This window comes from Erithacus rubecula (assembly GCF_903797595.1).
Source record: "Erithacus rubecula genome assembly, chromosome: 9".
NCBI classification, from domain to species: Eukaryota; Metazoa; Chordata; class Aves; order Passeriformes; family Muscicapidae; genus Erithacus; species Erithacus rubecula.
This window is the reverse complement of record NC_136660.1, coordinates 26,011,362-26,033,361: the sequence shown is the minus strand read 5'-3', so window position 1 is coordinate 26,033,361 and position 22,000 is coordinate 26,011,362. Positions and strand designations below refer to the sequence as shown.

General features: G+C 39.1%; 1 long non-coding RNA gene across 1 annotated transcript; it reads left to right on the top strand.

Moving 5' to 3' along the window:
• Positions 1–551: 551 nt before the first annotated feature.
• On the top strand, positions 552–2,664 carry LOC306805478. Its single transcript, XR_013775222.1, has 3 exons — positions 552–654; positions 1,744–1,832; positions 2,122–2,664. It is a non-coding gene; the product is annotated as an uncharacterized lncRNA (long non-coding RNA).
• The last annotated feature ends 19,336 nt before the right edge of the window (positions 2,665–22,000 follow it).

Below are 22,000 nucleotides of genomic sequence, written 5' to 3'. Positions count from 1 at the left end.
TTGGAAAATAAAGCCAAGCCAGCATTTTCTTTTGATGGTAGGATGGAACGCTCTGCTGAGCCTGTTTGATCTTTTTTTTGTTATCTGAGTCCATATGGGATTAAATGAGAAAGACAAGGTCCTGTTCTACATTTTTATCATTACAGAATACAATGTCTTTTATACAGATGAATACAAAGATTTGTTCCAAATGTTTTCCTGTAAGATCTCTATTTCAGATTCTTCCTATCACTAAACAACCTAGATAAGCAGACTGTATTAACCATTTATTTTTCACTTTTTAACTGCTTGTGACTGCATCAACTATTTGTCTTCTTTCAATTTTATCTTTCTGTTTCTTTTGATTAAAAAAATATTGTGACCCACTCAAAATGCTGCTTAGGAATTACTAAATCTTACAAAGAATGTTTTTCTGCTACAGGTGAATTTCATCTCCAATCCCTCAGGTGAGTTTAATCTCAAAACTAATCCCTGCTCCCTGCAACCACCAGCACACAATTGAACCAATATAAAAGTCTTGTAGGAGCTGTAATTTTTTTTTTTTGGGGGGGGGGTGTGAGCTGTTGTATTTAGGTGTTGTGGCTAGTACTTGGAAATTAATTTCTTGTGGTGGAGCAGTCTGAGCAACAATTATCTCTGGTTCAGCAAGCAGAGGTGAGTGCTATGATGAGATTCTATAGTGCACTATGAAATCAATTGTTTAATAGGAATATTTTTCTCAAGACTTTTTGTGGTTTACTGGATGTTCAGGAAAAGGTTTAATCCTGTGTTTTTTGAATGATAGTGATACCAATCTACAGCTTAAGGAAGCCTGTGGGTGCTTTGTAGGCAGAGTGTTGCTGATTTTAAACTGGCCTGTGGCTGACTGCCTGAAGTGAAAACTAAGAGTTCAAAAGCTGTGCTAGGTAATGAATCCTGCTTCATGCAAACAAGACTCAATCAGTGTCCATCAGAGACAATCTTCCTTTCAGTGTTGTCTAAAACAAACAAAAAAAACCCTTAGATTTTGAATTCTTGCTGTTCTTTAATTTTGGGATTGGTGTTCCATTATCCATTTTCATACTTTCTTTCTGAAGTCAGCACAAAATCTTCCATAGCTCTTGGTTTTCATACATTCCTGACTGTTAGCATAAAGTGAAGAAGAAGGAATCATGGGACAGTGTGTTACATAGCAGAACAGAGCTTGGGAAAGGAAGTTTAGATAGCCACTTACTTGCTAAATCTAGCAGCAAACAAAATGAAGAATTCCAGCCCTATAATCCTGTAATTAAAACTTGGCAAACTGTTGGGTTTGGGGGTTATTATTATTTTTGTATCATTTTGGCAATGCAAGAAGCAGAACATCGTAATTATCAAAATGGCCTAATACATAAATATCATAGGACCTATTATTTTTAGACCAATTTTTATTACTATATCTATAAAAAAGGTAATGCAAATATTTTGATACATGAACCTTTAAATTAATACAGTAATAAAAACATGTAATTTTATTTCAAACCATTTATAATGAATGGGTAAGCCTAGGAATAACAGTGGTTCTGGACTTCAATCTCAGCTTCTGACACCACTCTTTGGAATTAAACTTCAGTTGACATAGAGGCCAAATTCCTTTCTTTCTTATATCCATGTGTGACACTTCTTACTGAAAAAAGTCAAAGCAGTAAATGTATGAATTAAAATGTATTTTTCTGTACAAGATCCATTAGAGAATAAAACTGGACTCTTTATTATTTTATCTAGTTAGCTGCTGACCCAGAGGCATGTAGTTTGGAAGGTTCTTTTGGCAGACACATCTGGCTGTAATGAAGCATTTTGGACACTGGAGATGGGTGAGATGGTATTTTTTGTTTCTCAAAATAAGAGCAGCAGAGAGCAAGTTTGGTTCTGTAGATCCTTTGGGGAAAGATTTAGTGTTGAAGGATGCAGGCTGGGAGGGGGGAAATGGTTAGCAACAGTGACAGGTTGGTAACAAACAAAAAGAACACCAACAATTGTTTTCACAGAAGTTTTGAAACAGCTCAGTGATGGAGGGATTCTTCTCTCTGCACTGCACCCTCTCAAGTAACAACATTCCAAATGACAACTTTACAGGCAGATTTACCTTTTTTTCATTATTAGGACAGTCTATTGAAGAAGATACATTAACATGTGAACTGTCTGAGTGCATCCTATCCTCCATCATATAAAGAGACAGCTCACCTGTAAAAGTGGAGATTGTGTTGTAAATTTCTTCTGCCAAACCCTGAAGAGGCTATTATTCAGCTTATCCAAACTGTCTTCATTCATAAATCTGTGACTTGTAATATATGAGAAGTTATAACACTGACTGTGAATTCCTGTTTATTTTGTGGATAAAAAGGGGAAGTTTCTTGCTCTAGTGCTGAGTTGAACATCAAGTGCTATTATTTGTTACTATTTGTGAAATGAGTTAACTCTGGAGATAAAAGGACAAATATTTTTCCCACCAAAAGTCATTATTAAAACTAGTGGTTTTGGTGGGGAATATGTGCAAAAGGATCAGTGATTAATTTTGCAGGAATGCCTCTGTTCTATTCTAAGTCTCCTCTCCACATGGGGCATTCTGAGCTGGTTGACCTACCCAAATGCTAAAGACCTTTCACACAGCTAAAGTCACAATGGAGCCAGTCAATTGACACAAAAGGTCAAGAGATGCCATTAAAGTTGGAATTGGTTAGGAATGTCTTAGTGTTCTAGGGGTTTTGTAAGAAAATATTTTGTGTTGGTTTTGGGTTTTTTCCCAACTTGACCTTGGATGGAGTTTCTCACTCAAACACAAGAGATCACAGAACCATATAATGGTTTGGATTAGAAGGGACCTTAAAGATCCTCTTGTTCCAACTCCCCTGCCATGGACAGGGACATTTCCCACTAGACCAGGGTGCTCAGAGCCCCATCCAGCCTGGGCTGGAGCACTTGCAGGAATGAGGCACCCACAGCTTCTCTGGGCAGCCAGTACAGTGCCTCACCACAGTCCTAGTAAAGAATTTCTTCCTAATATCTAACCTAAACCTACTCTGTGTTAAAGACATTGCCCTTTTCCCTATCAACCATGTCCTTTTGAAAAGCCCCTCTCTGTCTCATGCAGCCCCTTTAGACACTGAAAAAACTTTAATTTCTCTTCAAGCTGTCTCTTCAGGCAGAACATCCCCAACTCACTTGGAAACCAAGTAACTCCAGGGTTAGAATATTTGCTTAAGAAAAGGAATTCTGACTCTGTGGTTCAAACCAAGAATATGAAGTTGTGTTTTCTACATTCATGCATAGCAAACAAACATCTGCAATTTATTACCTGGGAGGATTCCTGTCTCATAATCCCTGGTACTACATAACATTTAAAAAATACATCAAGTGTTGAAAGGAAATGCTTCTGGAGTCAGACAATATATTGCTTTTTAATTTTTCGTTTATTACAGGAAACATTATTATGGTTCCAGGCACCTCAGTGTACCTGGAAGATGAGTCAGGGAGAATACAGAACTTAGGATGCAGTTCAGTTTAAATGTTATGCTTAGAAATCAAGTTATGACTGTTGTCCTTGCCTGTCTGAAGTGAAGATGGAACTAGGTAGGCACCTCCAAATGATCATTTAAATTTTGACTAGTTTGACATAAATAGCAGTGCCACCTAGAAATCTCAATTTCTCTCCATTGGCTGCAGCAGCACAGAGCTTTCCACAAAGTGTCTTCTGTTGTCATTGGATCTGGCTGTGGTGTTTAACAGTGTGGATTTGCAGCTCTCAGAATTCAGAGATGCACCAGGTTAAAACCATCTGTTTGCCTGGAAATAGCTGTGACGTTTACTGCAATTTATGGTAGGAAAAATTAAATTGTCCAGTTAGGTTCTGGACACAACTAATCAGAATATTTATCCTTTACCCCTCTGTCTTCATCTTAACTTTCATCTTGACCAGCTGATCTGGAAGATTTGTGGTGTAGAATGGATCTAAGGACATGAAAAATCCCTCTAAAAAGGGTAGTGGGGTTTCTTGATACTGACAAATTTCAATAACTTTTACAGAACCTGTTTATCTGTATTTTTTGCAACCTGATAAATTTGGAATGGCCTCTCCTTTGCCTTGGGATAAATGAATATAATCCCACTGTTAGTGTTTTTCATAGCAGTCACAGCAAGCCCATCCAATCATGTGTTCAAGGTCTCGGGGGACTTTGTTGTGTTTGAATGTTTTCCATTGAACACCAGAAAGCAAAGGGAAAACATTCTTCTTGGGTAGAGGTCTGTAGATACAATAACAAGAATGTTTCTAGTTCAGAATCTCTTGGTTCAAAGCAGTTTTTGTGCTTGAAGCTTAGCTCTGCACAGTTTTTGTAGTAGAGTGATGGTGAGATGAGAAGAGGGAGAAGCAGAGGTTCAGGAGTGACCCTTCGAACATCTGAAGTTTGGGGTTTTCTAGTAACTTTAAAATAGCATCTACAAGCTTTAAAGTGAATAAAATCTACATGTCTGTGAAATTTTTCAGAGCAAAATTGTTGTGGGCTTATTATTGGCAATGTAATACTGGCTGGCTCTTTAGAGAGGTGATCCTAAAAGCCCTCTATGACCTGTCCTTCATGAAAAACCCCATCAAGTTCTCAGTCCTTATGTCTGCAGTGAAAAGCTGAAAGATGCCTCAATGTTCAGAAAAAAACATATTCTGAATTTTATGTGGTTTGAGTTAAGTGCAGTGAAGGAAAGAATTCTTGGCTTGGACTTTTAATAAGCAAAATAAATAAAAGTGAAATTAGTGACCCACTCTTCCAGATGAGGAAAAATAAGATAAGGAGAATAAGTCAGTTGCTGGAAATATCAAGGAAATCATGTGCCAGTGCAGTGAACAGATTCTTTCCTTGAAGCTAGGAAAGTTTTTTGACAACAGGGTTCCTTTTTCTGCTGTGCTGAGAGCAGGTGTTTAGCAGAGACAGAGAGCAGTGTCATGCTGGGGCTCTCAGCCACTTTCCTTGGTCTTTAGGTGCTGGCTGGACACTCCTTACCTGCTCTTGTAGCTCCTGTGGAAGAGAGGAATGGTTCATGCTGGAGGGAGGATGTAACCAGGACTGAACTTCTGAAAAGTTGCTGTTCAAGGGCAGCATTATAATGGGGATTTTTGGGGGATGTTTGAGGAACAGTAGGCTGACCAAGCATTCTTCAATCAATAAATCTAAGAAGCAATTGAAAATTTTGGTTTCATTGGATACAGGTTTCACCTTCTGTTTATGGTTTGATTAGTACTTCTCTGCTTTGTTTGCATCCCTCTTGCTCTACCTTCTGCCCATTTCTCATTTACCATTGTCTTATCTCCCTCGGTTTGTTTTTTCTCTGCTTCTCTTTACTACAAAGTAAATGAATCCTCATTAGAATCCCATCTTCTGGTTTTTTTGTGTCCAGATTCAGACTGTTCCACAAAATATCACTTAGTGTTGTTGTCTGGGCAAAAACAACAGTTTTCTTATTTATATTTTCTGCAATGCACATAGAAATAGCTTCTTGCTTGCTATATTCACTGGTAACTGAGTGGAAAGAACATTGAGATAGATTTAAGATATGAGAATGTGCTGGTTACAATAAAATGGAGGAATCTCTCCTTTTATTCCTCTCAAGTATTTTGTGATTTATTTCTTCCCACCCACACCGAACAAAGGGCAAAAGTCTACAATTTGATACAAAGGGAATTTCGGTGAAATTGTTCACCTGCCCTAAGCACTTTTTGTCTGGGTTATTACTTTTTAATACTTACCCTTTACAATGCCTCCTCGTGTACTTTGACATTTAGCTTTAATCTGTGTGTAGCCATAAACATCACTTCTATGCTTAGACTGGGGTCTGCCCCAGTGCCCTTGAATGGGCTCAGGGAGGTGAAATATTGCAGAGGAACATGGCAATCATGTCATAAGAACAGATGATAGAAATCAAGCACTGTCACTAGTAATTTTTTAAGATACTAAGATCTGGCACAAAAACCCCTGAATATGAATCCAAGAGAGATTTGAACCAAAAAGAAATTCAATTCATACAAGTATCTTTTCATTGCAATTAGGCAGGAAGAGATCTACATAAATGTCAAGAGCCTGTTTGGCTTTTCATTTCCAAGGGATTTGTTATGAACACCCAAAAATTATTTGAATTTTATACTGAGGAGCTAACTAACATCCTGATCTTCTCTCCCAGACAAAAAATGGAAAAGGAGACCTAGAATAGATCTCAAAAGCTCAACTATTGCAAGTCCCCTTTCTGTCAAGCAGGAGCAGATGTGTCTGTGCAGGAAACAGTGTTGGGGTTAAGGGACTGGGGTTTTTGAGAGGAAATGAATGACATATTTCCATGGCCAGAAGCTGTGGTGACATACAATGTTAAAAAACATTTTTCCTGAAAATATTGTGTACTTTGTCCAAGTAATGGAATGTTTCAGAGAGATGTGGCCATCGTGGTGCTTTTAATGCAGCCTTCAGAACACTGAAATCTTTGCAGTCTGTCTGTAAAGACAGGAGGCAAGCCCTTTGTACTCCTCTTCCTCATAATCAAAACTGCTGATGCCCAGGTGATTTTCTGGAGTGTTCCTTCCTGCAGAGATCAACTATGTACTGCCCAAGGAAAGAGAAAAGATGTACTGTGAGGCTGACAAATGCTTTTGTCATATTTGATTGCGTTTATCCATTTAGCCCCTTCCATTTTCCCTGCAGAGGTTAATCACTAACACATACACAAAAAAGGCCTAAACTGGGATCTGAACAGGAAATGCAAAATATTTCAGAATTACAGCAGTTAATGAGCAGCCTGATTTATCATGTACATTCTCTCCACAGTGCTTCAAGGACTTTGCCTTAAAATTATGTTAAACAAAAGCAGCCGGGGAACATCTTATTCAACATGTATAATTAAGGCTCTATTCAGGGTTTGTTTTGGTTTTTGTTGTTGGCTTTTTCTTCATTCCTTGGTCTTTTAAATCCATTTTTTTCCTTGAAGAATATTTCCTGCACTGTAAGGCAACTTCTGCTGCACCACAATGTGCATGATTAAGAAAGCATTTCTTTTCCTAAAAAATGGGAAGAACTAGAAATATTCTTTGGATGCATTTCTAATTCTAAGCTATGAAATACCCCTACTGTTTTCCCTCCTACTATTATCTAATACATCTCTTGCATCCTAATCAGAGATTATTTTCTGTTGTTCAGATCTCCATTATGGTATCCAGGCCTTTAATATTTTGTTGGTTTGGGCTTAGTTTTTATTTCTATGACAAAAGACATAGATAACAGTATTTCTTCAGAGTGAGATTGAGTATTGAGCTATGGCAAGTTTTGGGCGCCATAATATGTGAAAAATACAAAGCTATTAGAAAGCATTCAAAGGAGAGTTATGGAGGTGATGAAGGGTCAGAGAAGAAACAACACAAGGAAAAGCTGAGGTCACTTGGCTTGTTCAGCCTAAATTAGAGATTGGGGTGAGGCCTCATAGCACCCCCCAGCTTCTTCTTGATGGGGAGTGTCAGACTGATCCCTCTGGTGCTCAGTGAGAGGACATGAAGCTGTGTCAGGGCAGGTTTAAGGTGGGTAACAGGGAAAGGTCTTTTCCCCCAGAGGGTGGTTGGGCAGTGGTCCCAGCACAGCCTGACAGAGCTCAGGAGGTGTTTGGACAATGCTCTCGGGCACATGGGGTGACTCCTAGGATGGTCCTGTGCAGGGCTGGCAGTTGAGCTCTAGGACCCTTGTAGATCCTGCCCAACTCAGGATATTCTGTGATTTTTAAGAATCTTTGTGTGCTTTCCCCAACTAGATCAGGTTCAGGCTGAGCAGTCCTGCATAGTAGTTTTTATTCTGATCACACTAGAAGTAACTGTTCAGTCTGCAAATTTTCTTTAAGCCCAGATCACAAAATATTCTTCTGCACTAGCAACACCATGTGGTCAACACGTTCACCTCTCTGTATGTCCCAAAGAACATTTATCTGCCTCTCAGCCCTTTATGCTTAGGGTAAAACAGGATATCCCCTCTGTGTTGGAGACCTGTAATTCCTGTGTCTGTGCATATCTTCCAACCTGTGCCTGGTCCTGGTCTTTAAGCCAGAGACTTCAGTGACTCCAACCCAATGATACCATTACAGAAACACAGATTCAGGTATCCAAACATATCTTTTTAGACACATCAACACTTGCCATAAAAATATAGTGGAAGCATCCCACTGCTGGCTTCTGAGCTGTAGCTCAGAATCAACACATTGAAAGAGTTGTGGGTTGTGATCCAGGACCAGCAGACCCTGTAGTGAGGCTCAGTGCTTTGCTTTGGCAATCATGTTCCCTGTGCTTTTGAGTCTGGAAAGACTCAGAGTGGGGTGTCCTTTGCCTCTCCAAACCTTACAGCCCTTTCTGAAATAGTTCTGTCCATGATCAACCCAAGTTGATGAGCATTGATGCTTTCATCATTCATTTCATGCTGTTCTAGAACATCTGAGGAGATAACATCTGGAAATATGTCCCTTTGCAGCACAGATGCCACCTTTCCTCAACAATTCTGTATCCTGACTGCTGCTGTGATTTATTGCTTATTGCTCTTCATTCTGATGCAGTCAGATGCTGTTTGTTTATTGAATAGTAAACAGAAATTTCATAACAAACCAGTGTTTTCAAAGTAACATGAGAGATATATAACATTCCTGATATGCAGTAAGTTTATTACCAGTGTGCTTTCTGAGAGAAATTATTGAAAATCTCCCCCATGGCCCACTGTTGGGCACTGGTGATCTCATGGATCTTTGTACAGAGCTTGATGTGGACACCTGCCCCATCAGGACTGAATTGCATTGATCACTTCCATAATTCATTTGCTTTTACAGATGAGCAATCACTGTTTTTCTGCCAAAGGAACAGAATGATGTACCTGGAGCTGATGTTTAATATTTTAAGATCTAAAGCCTCCCTATCCAACAGATAAGTTATTTTCTTTGCTGGCTCTCACAGAACCTTCTAATACTAAAATATTGTGCTTCTTCTTTTTGATATTAAACAGATTTATTAACAGTTTCATTGTGCTATCAGAGAGCTTGTAGTGAATTATCTGAAATGCAAGTGTGTTCCCTGTATAATAGATACTTTCAAAGGTCAAGATGAAACAAATTAGCTAAAGGAAGCTATTAATTATGCGCAGATAAATTTTTGGTAATACAGTGTGAAGTTAAGAATACAGTAATAAAACTTTTCTGGATTTGTTTTTCATAGTTTTTGTTTTGGTTTTTTTTATGGGCAGGGCAGCTTCTATTATAGATAGCAGATTTTTTTTTTCAGACAGTTTGTCATCTACTCAATTTGAAGAAAATGAAGCATAAAACTTAATACAAGTGCTGATGAATTAAACCTCATACAGACACTTTTAATTTTAAAAAAACCTGATTTTCCCATCTGCTCCACAGTTCAATCATGTTTCAGTTTTTCAGAAGGGTTCTTAGGAGGCTTGGTGGTTGGTGGTGCTCTCTAGACTGGGCTTTCTGTGGACCTACAGGGTCTGATCTCAAACACAGCTGCAACAAATGCAGGGACTCAACTCTACAGCTGACAAATTCCCTTGGAATACTACATCCCATCTGTGTCAAATGCTTCAATACCAACCTTTGGATTATATCTATTTGCGAGAACTGGTCTGCCTTCAAACTAGTAACTAAAGGAAAATTAGCATTTCTTCTCACTCCTGTAGTGAGCTCCTTCCATAATTTGATGGATTTTTTCCCTTTTTCCTTGGCTGTGTTTGCCAATCTCTTCATATCTCAATGCACTCAGTACTGGGGTTTGCTAAACAAGTAGGAATTCTGTATTGACTTGCAGAGTTGTAAAAATAATAATGCTATCCAGAATTCAAGCTTTGGGATGTTTACCATTGTGCTTGAAGTCATAAGTTACTTATCCCCAGGGGACAGAATATAACAACATTTTCTTCTGAGCCATTACACTTAATAATTGAAGATCTACATGCTAAGTAAAACTTCTTTCCCTGGAAGCAAAAGCAATTCCTGCAAGTAATATATAAGGCTAAATAGGCAATGTATCTCATTCCACTTACTCTAATGGTTCTCTGACTGAATTTTCTTAGATTTTGCCATATGCTGAGTGGATTATGAATGTGGTTAAAACTGTGGAGTAGAAAATGTTGAGCAAATCCAGCAGGTCAATTTAAAAGGAACTTCATTGTTGGGAAATTATGTAGGTTTTACATACAACATCTTTTTTAAAAACTTACACTATACAATTTTGAATATCAAGTCAGAAAAAAGGAGGAATTTTGTGTCAGAGTTTAGAGGTTGGTTACAGTGGGAAATGTGTTTAGTTGGTTATGTTTATTTATATGAGGAGGGAAAGAAAATATCTTTAGTTTTGACTACAGTTTCTCATGATCCATACCAAAAAACAAAATTGTCCTGTATCAACCCATATGAGATTAGGATTGATTCTTTGTTGTTGTTATTATTGTTTAGGAAGCTTCCTGCAAGAGTTAGTATTAAGACTTAAAAAAATACAAGAACAGAAGAGAGCTGTTAGTAGAGTATGAAGCTTCCTATCCATGTTTTTTTCAAGGCAGAGTCTTCATGTGAAACAAAATCAAGCCAAAATCAGCACTCAGTCAGATTTCAATTCAAAACTCAGCATTTAAAGATTTAATTTCCAATTAGACAATAATTCTAAAGCAGAAATTAATGAACTGGAGCAAGGGAATTAGGGGAAGAACTATATAATGCCCAGCACAGTTACCAGTACAGATATGTGAGTGCACCTGTGTGCTATGCAAATAATGTCCACCAAAGGAAAAATTTTTCCTTAGGAAAAAAAAAATCACAGCCACCAAAAACTATTGTCTGCCTGGACAGAGTTTCTGACCACATTCTGGAGTAGAAATTGTGATTAAACCTTTATAAACTTGCTTATGTGCCTGCCATAGGAATGAGCAGCAATGTACATTTGTGAGCAAACCCTCTGCTCTATTAGGTGTTTTTTTCTGTCTTCATAAAAACTCTATTTTCAGAGTCTGAATGAAACTTTTCCTTCTCCCTGAGTGATAGATTCAGACCACATTCATTCTGGTCTTGCCTTGTGCAGTGCAAATCAAGGTCTGGACAGTCTTGAACAGACTTCAGACCTCAGAGGGGAGATGGAAAACAAGCAGGCTGCTTTGCTGGAAGTGTTCCTCCTTTATCTAACACCAGGATATGCTCAAGCACACAGCAGGGAAAGTGCAGTTATTCAAACTACACCTCTCTAAACCTGGCTGGCACACAGCCACAGGACCTGATTTTATTTTCAAAGCTACTCCAAGCAGAGTAAAATACCTCAAGATGCAGACTGATAATGTGTGGGACTGGATTACAAATCTTGTGCTGAACTCTATTTTGCCTTATCTAAGTGCTGTCATCAGCCCTGCACCTGCAGCTTCGTGTGGACGAGGCAGGAATGGCAATGTTTCCTCTGCCCAGAACCCCTGTGAGGTTGGTTTGAGGAATCTGTAGCCCAAGCACAAGTCACTGGTCAGTCGTGGCTCCTGTCCATGGATTAGCCTGAGCATAGCCTGGCAGAGCTGACTGTGTGTGGATGGTCACACTGCCTTGTGTGAGGGCAGTCTGGGCAGCAGGTACCACCTTGGCTCCCCTTGGCAGATAAATAAAATGAGAGGCTCTCCAGCCCAGCATGAGCAGGCACCATTAACAAGGTCAGTGCTGCTCTGGAGTTTCCTGCACTGTCTGCCAGCTCCTCCCCAAAGCCAAGGAAAATGGTCTCTTTGCCCAGCTGGCCTGAATCCTTCTGCTGTGCCATGAGTCAGCACAGCAAGAGATTCCCTTATGCAGAAGAAACTCTGCTCTTGAAGTTTTTGGAGTGGGTGTCTGTCCCTCTGCTGTATGCCTTGTTTTTCCTATGACAGGGAAATTTGGCTTGGGATGAAGTACAGCAGCTGGACCAGCCAGGCACTGATGTGACAGATTCCACCCTTGGGGAAGTGGGATCCCTGGCACTGATGCTTTGCAGTATGTCAGTGTGTAAGAGCATGGGATGGAGATGAGAAAACATCATGGGAATAGAAAAAGCAGCAGAGCTGTAACTGGGAGAAAAAAAAAATATATTTTCTGAGAGGAAGAAAAATAAAAGGGAACCAGCCTTCAGGGTGTTTTTCTTTATATATAATCACAATAAAAATGTTCAAAATCTGGATTTAGGGTGAAATGTCCACATCAAATGTTCAGGGATTTACTGTGAATCTACAGTAATGCTCAGAAGTAGCCTCATTTCTATCTTGCTTTTGATCCATTCATTTCTCTTCCCTTGTCCTGCAAACAACTCTGCAACAAGCCAGCAGCCAAACACTTTCTTACATAAACTGTGGGTTTGAGATTAGAACTTACCAGAATCAGTTGAGAAACTCCCCTCCACTTCCATGGTCATTGGATCAGATATTGGCAGAGTGGCATTTAATTCGTTTGTTTTTTAAGAGCCTCTAAGCTAATTAGACATGCTGGCACATGCACTGGTTCCTCCATCTGCCATCCCTCAGACAGCTCTGTGGCTAAGAACAATATTTCTTGACATTCTCATGGCAGATACCATATGGTTTCAGAAAAATTCTCTGGCCATGACTCCACTGGGCTCTGAGTTTAAGCTTGTTCCGATCCTGTCGTTGCATCTGACTTCACATTAACCAATTTGTCTTACCTGTGATTGTGGTTTCTTTCCAGATTCAGCAGTAGGCTGATTTTCATTGGCTTGTGCATTTCAAAGTAGCAAGATTAGAAGCTGTAAGTTCAATGTTTGAATTAATTCCCTGGGGAGGGGGAAAAGTGAAGAATATGATGGCAACTCATGGCCCAAGCTACTTCAGATTCTTACCTTCCTTTCCCCTTTAGCTATCTACTCCACTTAGAAAACACTGGATTTCTTTACTTTGTTTCATTTGGCATAATTAAAATAATCTGTATCATAGGACAGTTCATATTTAAATGTGCCCCTTTGGAAGATAAGAATAGCAGGGTCTGAACAACAAAATTCATTAATTTGGTCAGGGGGTAAATTCTAAGACGTCTCTTATCAACCTTTTTCTGTAAGCAAAGTTTGTAACAGACACAAGTGCAGGCAACTAACAGAAAACTTGTAATATTACAGTATCAAAACTCTTAGCTAAATCACACTGTGATTTGGTTAATTTATCAGTGCTAAAGAAACAAACTCAGTAGTCTGATTAAATGGGATTCTTAGAGTGATTAAAAGCTTTTTAAATTCCTTTTTTTGGCTCTGAGTCAAATATCTTCTTGGAAGAAATCCAACTTAAGTACAAGCTGACTCAAGGGATGTTTCTTCTCATGGCTTTGCATGAGCCACCTGCAATTACTACAAATTATCTGACTTGTTCCAAGCTGTGCATCTTTGCTGAGACACTTTGTCAAGTCTCAGTTTCCATGTTGAGCCTTATCTGAGAGTGAGTGATGCTGGGCTCAAGGCAGTTGTTCTAAAAATATCTAGAAATACATTGGCCTTAATTTTTTCAGTACTGCCCTGAGACCCTAACTGTTTGGGGTTTTTTTGCCAGTGACGGGCCAGACTGCAGTTCTACAAAATTATTTCTCTTAAGGTGAGATATGTCAGGTAGTGAGGATTATGGGCATCTTTAAGGAAATTTTCAGCTTCCTAGAAATGCAGCTCCAGCCCTGCTATGAAGGGGTTTCATTAGGGTTTTGGGGTGGTTGTGTCTGGTTGTTTCTGGCATGCTAGTGGAGCTGTAAAAGCCTGCTGGAGGTAGGCTGGATATTTGGGATAGGAGACTCTCAGATATTCCCCCTGTGAAGAGGCCAGAGGAGGGGATGCAGTGAAGGGGATGAGAGGCTTTGTGTGAGCTTCTGAAGAGGTGTGGTGAGAGATCAGAGACACAGGCAGGCACCTCGAGGCATGAAAGAGACACTTTGATTCCCTGTGAGACACTTGGGTTCCCTGTCTTCAGGATGAGATCCTGTTCTGTCAGCATTGTTGTGTCCATGTGTGACAGAAGGGCTCTTCCAGAAGGAAAAGCACTCAGCAGCTCTCCTGCCAATGGGGAGCAGAAAGTGATCCTGCTGTTGGCATCTCCCTGTGGGAGCTTGCTGATGGAGACAGCTTTGCAACAGCCCCTGCAACCTTCCCAGGCTTCAGGAACTCTTCTGCTCAAGCTTTATCAGAACTAGGAGCTCAAAAGGAATACAGAATAGAATTCTTTTATTATGCTCAATTGTTCAGTCAAGGAAGCTGTCCAGGGGCTTTACCTCTCCTGAATATCATTTAGACATCTTTTGCTGTCAATGCAGACTTTTTCTTTGAGACCTTGTGATCTCTCATGATGGGGTCTATGTCACATACTCCCATTAAGAGTCCTAAATTATTGCTACTCCTGTGGAGGTGTTGGGGATGCTGGCTGCATTGTTGTGGAGGGTCAATGAGAAGGAAAAGTCTCTCCATTTTTTTCTTGTGCAGAGAGCAGAATGCCTTGCAAGCAAGTGCCCATGCTGGTCTAGCCCATGCTGTAAGTTTGATCTAGGCAGGGACTGAGTTTTACTTTAACTGGTTATGTTAGCTTGAAAGAATTAGTAAAAATTAGAGGCAAACTAGCATGGTGATGATCACCAGATTTCCATGGGCTCCTGCAATGCTTCTTATGACAAAGAGCTTTCAGAAAGTAAATTGTGCTGTCAGGGAAATTTGCATAGGTATGGGCCACAAAAATAATAGAGGTTATAGTGGGATGGGTCTTGGGTTAAATCTTAATCATGCACTTCCTTACAAACATGCTGCTTGCACTACAGCACAAAATACTCTGATTTTCTCTCTGACTCAGGTCTGGATCTCTTTTTATTTTGTTCCTTTCCTATTCTCCCACCCCATTCCCCCCATTTTATGAGCAGGGCTTTCTAGACAGTAATGTGTTTGGGCTGCTGCCTCTCAAAGAGGTAAACAGAAGGAAGAAATTGCCCTCAGGCCAGACAGCAGAGCTTTTTCTCTCTAAGTCAGAAGGCTTCAGAAGACTTTTCCTACTGAGATGATAGGCTTCTAAATGGAAACCAAGGGTCACTTATGGACAGGCTTCTCTGGTGATTACACAGGGAGAAGGAGCTGTCGTGTAGAGAGCCTCATTCACTTCACTGTCAGTTTATTGGCTGAAATTTGCTCAGTGGAATCACTTCCACCCTCTCTGCATCATTCAAAAATAGAAGAAAAATAGCAGAAAAGAAGGCAAAATTAAATGCTTCCTCTTGAGTCATGGATGCTAGCAGGGATTGTTAATAGATGCAGATCCTTTTCCCTTAAAAACTATGTATTTCTTTCAATCAGGGATTAAAATCTTGCAGTTTTGTTTTACTCACCAGTAAATCAAGCTTTCTGAAATTCTGTCTCTGAGCACTGAAGGTGCCATGTAACATTTATTTCCTGTGACTGGTAATTCATATTTTGGAGATCAGATAATGAATCACAGCAAACTCTCTTAAGGAGAGTTTTCTGTTGCTTTGGGGTTTTCAGTTTGTTTTATTTGGTATCTTGTTTTGGTTTTTACTCAGTAGACTTCTAAGTGCTTGTCAAAAATACACAATATATTTTCCATTTGTAAAGTGGACAACCAAAGGCAAAAATACATGGCAATAATTTCTCCAAAATGAGTGCATGAAGAGTGGCAAGGTACAGAAAAACTAGCTGTGGACTGCTGGCTTGAACAGCAAAAATAAATTGTATTTCCTTGTGAATAGCCAGGGATATTGAAACTTTTACAACCTTGCTTGCTTAGCTGCCAGTAAAGGCAGAGAGGCCAATGTCTGCTGCAGAAGGATAGATTTGGACAAAGGAAAGCAGGGGACTGAGTGAAAGGGTTGCTTTTAAGCAGCTCTGCCTATGAAGAATCTGTGAAATAACTCCAGAAAGCAAACAATTATGAACCCTAATGAAATCCTTAATATTACCCTTGCAGCTTGTAATCTCTTTCTTCTCGAAGGGAAGAAAAACCCCAAATTCTCTTATTCAAATCCTTCAACTGAACCAGAGGTAACAGCATAAATCAAAGGTTGGAAAGCACCTGCAGTACATAGAGTTTAAATGTCTAAAAAACAAGGACCATTAATTTTTGTCCTGTTTCTCTTTTATTGAGACAAAGACATTTAATTTGGCAAAAGCTTGTCATCTTAAATATGTAGTCCTCAGAGATAAACAGTCAAGACATAGAAGGTTTCCTTTATCAGCATGTTAATCTGATTTTAAGAACATAAATTTCAGATTTCATATTAAGTTGATATTTCAAATTCAAGTATTTCTGATAACTACTTCTGCATTTCAACTTCCACTTTCAAAACACTATTGTTTCAGGTAGTGAGCCAATGTAACTTTTCAGGTTTTACATCAATATGTCTAAGTGCATCTGAACCTCTATTTTTGGCTGACAGTCTTGCAATTATTTTCATTTAATCTCACTGGAGGAGATGCTGAGATTTTTCTCTTTCAAGTGTAGTTTTTACACCTGGTTATTTCCTGAATTAAAAAAAACAAAACCAAAAAACAAAAAAACCAAAAAAACAAAAAAAACAAAAAAGAAAAAAACCAGCAAGCCAATTTTGATGATACAATTAACATTAAATGACTTATCTTTCTATCAATCTCTGTATAAAATGATCTGGGATCATACTCAAATTTTTCTTAAAAGTTCCCCTACGACTATAGAAAAAGATGAATTTTTAGTATCTGTCCATCTGACTGTATTATTTTCTTAATTTCTCTTATTGATTTTATCACCAAAAAAAAAAAAAATAAAATTAAAAGGCAGATGTAAGTGTTCCTGGCTGGAATTGTCAGAACTATATAATCTATATTTCTTTTAACTACGGGTTTATATTAATTTGAGTTCAGCAATACTATAGGGCTCTGCTGCATAATGGCTATTTGGTTGTTATGTTTTAAAATATGGCACTGATCTCATTCCTTTGTTTGTTATATTGTATATTGGTCTGCAGCACAGATCATCCTTAATTGGCTCATATTACATTGTGAACTTAATATTTATAGAGCAACGCAGAGAGTATTGTTGCTGCTGTCTTGGCTATATTTATTCTATTTGAGCCAAATCTTTCTTTTAAAAGACTGTAAAGCCAGTATCTCACTTTCTCTAGAGGCTCTCTCAGATATGACCTATTGAATGAAAAATGCTTATGCACCCCAAGAAGAAGTAAAAAATACTTTTAGCTAATTATGTGTCCTAAGGGGAGACAGATCAGGATGCACAAGGGTCTGGTGCAGTGTCCATACAATCTGTTTTTTCCCTGGGAATTTATTAGTCCTTATGCTATCTGGCAGCATCTGAAACAGCAGTGAAACATCAATCAGCAGAAACAACCTTGAAGGCCTGATCTACTGAAGCTGATGAATTTTGACACTCTTGTAACTGAGACTAGCTTTAGATCAGACACTCAATCATTTTTCTTCATCAGTCCTCTCAGGATGGTGATAGAAATTTGATAATTTTTATTGATTGTTCTTCCATGGAGGGAAATAGTAGACAGGTAGATCTGTCCTCTGTGTCCTGGGCTGAGTCTCATTCTCTAGCTCTGGGTGGTCAGCCTGCCAAGAAATCAGACATTAGTTTTCTGACTGTTCAGCTCAGATAATCCATAGCACTTTATTCAATGTTACCTTATTTTATCCTCAGAAAAAGGTCTTCTGTCTGTCCTACAGGCAATGTACTCTTGCTCTGTGCTCTCCCAGTCTAACACTGAATAGGCTTCTGAAAATCAAATTATTGTAAATATTTAAAGCAATGATTAAATAGTTGCAAACTTAAATCAGTGTTTTAGATAGAGGTTATCTGTAATTTCAGCAGTGTTCTGGCCCAAATTAAATGGGAATGTATATAACAAAAACTATTGTGTGAGGAACTATGACATAAGTCAGGAAATGCAAGAACAAGGAATTGCTCTCAAGCCAGACACAATTTCCTTCTAATATGTGTGTGTGTATCTTTGTATATATATTTGGCAAAATTCTGTATTTCACTACAGATAGGAAAGCTCTTCCTGAAAAGGCAGAGCAGTTTGTGTCCATCCCCAGCAGAAACTGATTGTGTTGGCACTGTTACAGGAGCCTTGGCAAAGTGCAGAGGGCAGCTGCAGTTGAGAGCCAAGTTAGGAGTGTTTAACTCCATGAGCTCACAACTGTCAAATGGTGATAAAAACACCATAAAACTGCTTAGTGCTGAGAGCTGTGCAGCTCAGCAGGGAGCTGTGAGGTGACAGAGTTGGTGCTGTGCAGAATGAAGGGCAATTTTTCTTAAACTTGAAAGTGTTGATAAAACATGCCAGGGACAAGAAAAGTTTTTGTTTGTGTGTGCATCTCTGCCTGTCTTTTGCTTGTGTGTGTGCCACTTCAGAACCCAGGAGAGGTGCTGATTTGACAGCCACAGTGGCAGAACACAGTGATTACCTGCTGAACATGCCCAGAGCTGGCAGCAGCAGGACAAGCTGTGCCTGGAAGGGCCATTCTCCAGCTCAGCCTCTCTGCCCAGCAGAAGCCAGACTTTCACAGGCTCTTTTCTCCTTTCAGGCACTCAACAGCTTTGCATCCAATGTGCCAAAAACTTCTGAGAATCTGGCTACTGACTTTGGCAAACTGAAAGCTGTCCACGAGATCTGGGGGTGCTGCTGTTGGATCTCATGCTGACATGGTCAGCCAATGCCAGTCTTGGTTGTGCCTCCACTGATGTGAGCATTTGCTCACTAAAAGCAAAACTGAGAGGTGTGTTTAATTAAAGCTAAATTGCAGCCAAAGTAGCCTCCTGAGTGTGGTTGTGTTAAGGCAGAGATGACTGAAAACTGGATCTCAACAGCACTTGTCAGAATATCAATTTCAGTTTCCTTTTCATTATCCAGTTTCGACTGCAGGGCAAAAAGCTGCTTCTCTTTCATGGACAGTGTGCACTGCGTATCTTGTCCTACATAATATTAATTCCAGCATACACTTGCCATACCCCCAAGTGATTTCTAGGCTCTATTTCCATATCTTGTTAGTAGTAAAGGACTAAACTAATAAAAACCAAGCACATTGTGGAAAACATTTCTGGAACTTGTACATAAGAGAAAACAAGACTTTTCCCAAAAGAACTAGAAGGGCAGTGAAATCTAATAAATGCATGGCTTTGTGGGTGTGAAAAGCAGAGCTTATTGCATCAATGCAGGTTCATTCTCTCAAGTCAGGGGAACATTTTCTTTCATGAGATCAGTTTTGGGCTTGCTTTTTTTTTTTTTTTTTTTTACAAACCCTAATCACTGACTGAAAACTCTACCTCCTTAAAAATACCAATAGTTTTATTTAAACAACTTGAAAAATATCTGATCCTGAGAAATTACATATTCCCAAAGCTGCACAGAGGGGACTGTAAGAGGGCTGACTCTAAACCTTGAAGAATCCAGCTTGCCTCAGTGCTTATAAACATTCAACAGAAAGCCCTGCTATCAGCAATGTATTTGGATTAAAAAGATTAATTCTTGCTTCCTGGGTATTATGTTACCTTCCTAGCCTGCATCTGTGATGGGACAGACAGAACCTTGTTATCTTGATGATACAATCACTGCCAAGGTTGTGGCATTAGAGTGAGCAATGGATGTGAAGTATATGAAGAAGGGTTAGACTTGAGACAAATTCAGACAGATTGCAATCTAACCCATTTTGCAGAATAGGATCTCATGAAAAGAAAAATTAAGATGAAAATGAAACATTAGAGACTGAGCTTGTGCATTTTAAGTAAGTTCTTCCTTTAAAAAAAAGGCAGTTAATAACATAATTACTTTTTTATATAGTCCATGTAAACACAAATTTTAGAAATTATGCAATTAAAATATTTGTAGCAATAATCACAAATAACAACAAACATAAATGTTAATAGGCTAGATTTTTAGTTAGAGGGCTGCAGGTTTTTGACACCCCACATTTTTGTGATGCTCTGCTCTGAATTCCTCAGGGTGGTGGAAAGAACTGCATTGTCCTGACAGAAGCCTTCTGTGGCATGAGGGCTGGACCAGGAAAGTCACAGGAAAACTTGCTTTGGTACAAAAATGTTCAAAGTAATCCTCTTGCAGAACATGGAGCCGGATTTTGCTGGCCATGTTCTGTTTGATGGAACCCTTCCCAAATACAGTGTACTTGTGCCTGGTAATGGTTGGTCCAGAGATTTATTATTTGCCATTTTCCTATTTGGAGAGAAGTGACTTTGATTTATTATTTGACAAATCTGGCAGCTACTCATGGATATTAAAGGAGCTTTTCAAAGGTGGAGATATTTCAACGATATTTACATTTCTCCTCTATAATTAAATGTCACTAGTTTCAGCTGGAGAAACAAATGTTATTTTTGGGGTGGCTTAGGTGACTGTTAATATCTTCCAAATGACTCATGGGGCATTACAATGTGCTGGGGGCAAGGGAAGGCACTCACCCTGCAGTCACTCCAGCTGGTCCATCCTTACCATCCATGATTCACTGTCCTCCCAGGCTTCTGGCACTCAGAATTATGCAGAGGTTGTCCCAGCAGACAGTTTGGTGTCAAGACTAATAGCACCTGCTGACCTTGCAGGAGTGCTGTGCAAATTGCAATAGGATAGAAGATATGCATAGGAAAGGGATTTCTTTTTATCCTGAAGTTCAACCCAAGTTGGTGCTGCAATACCCATTCCCTCTCAAACTAAATCTTGTTTCTGTGTCTCCAGTAGTATCAGCAGTTCAAAAATAGCTCAGCTATGGCTTCCCAGGCTGCAACCATGCCAGCATAGCCTTTCCCCATCCATTTACCTTTCTGAGATTCAGGGCAATACAAGGGCCCCACAGAAATTCAGTTCCTAATTAGAGAGAAGGAGAGAAGATTATACTCTGCTGATCACGGAAATTTGGGGGTTTTAAATAGGGACAGGTGAGAATTTTTTTTTTCCTTCTTGAGACACAAAGCTAATGAGGAGCCTGGTGAACCTCAAATTGTTTCCCAAGTAGCCAGGAATATTAAGCTACTCATTAAGCTACTCAGATGTGCTATGTGAGAACAAATATCCACGTAGACCAGTGCACAAATCAAGCTGGCAAATGAATACTAAGGCTAGGGGAAGAGTAAAAATTACAGAAGAGATTATGAAAATATGCTAAAGACTAGAAGAATATTTAAAGAGAAACTTGAACTCTGAGTCTTCCTGAATCAGATGTGGTTTTGCTGTTTTACAGAATTTTACAGAAATATGAGCAATTTCTTTGCCTTGCTTATTCACTTTATGCCACTTTTTTTTTTGTTTTTTTTTTTTTTTTTCTGAAAGAAGCCTTGTCTGCCCAACTGAGAAATAGAGAAGAAAGGCTGATTATCTCCTATACATTTAATGACAGTATTTTACAGTAACAATCCTGAAGATATCTTCTCAGTAAAATTATTTTTATTGTTATAGAAGAGTGCAAATTCCATCCTCTCAAAGATGAGTATTGGTCTTGCCTATAAATGTGATGCATGCCCAAACCACAAACACACCATGTACTCAGAAATTACCATCTTCCCAGTGAGGGAATTTGTGGATGTTTCTCAAAATTGCACTTCCATCTTGGTGACAGCCTCCAGAGTATATCAAATATACAGTCTCAGCCTTTTTATGCCTTTTATGATGATTTCCAAGAGTAATTGGTGTTCATTAACATTAAATTTGCTATAAAATGTACTTGGAGCGCATTATGAACTGGCAGGAGAGTTTGCTGAGTTTTTTATTCTTTTATGGTTCCTACATGGCACAAAAAGATAGTGGAAGATAAAATAATAGAAGGGTCAAGAGGCCTGAGAGTTGTTTTATTTCACAGGCTTGCAGAGCACATCCAAAGAGGAGCTATTGATGGCAGCAGTATAGAATTAAAAAGAAAGAAAAGAAGAACTTTTTATGACTCCTTGCACCATCTCAGGCAAGAAGTCATAAATCAGCAGCAAGGTCACAGCAGCAGATCACA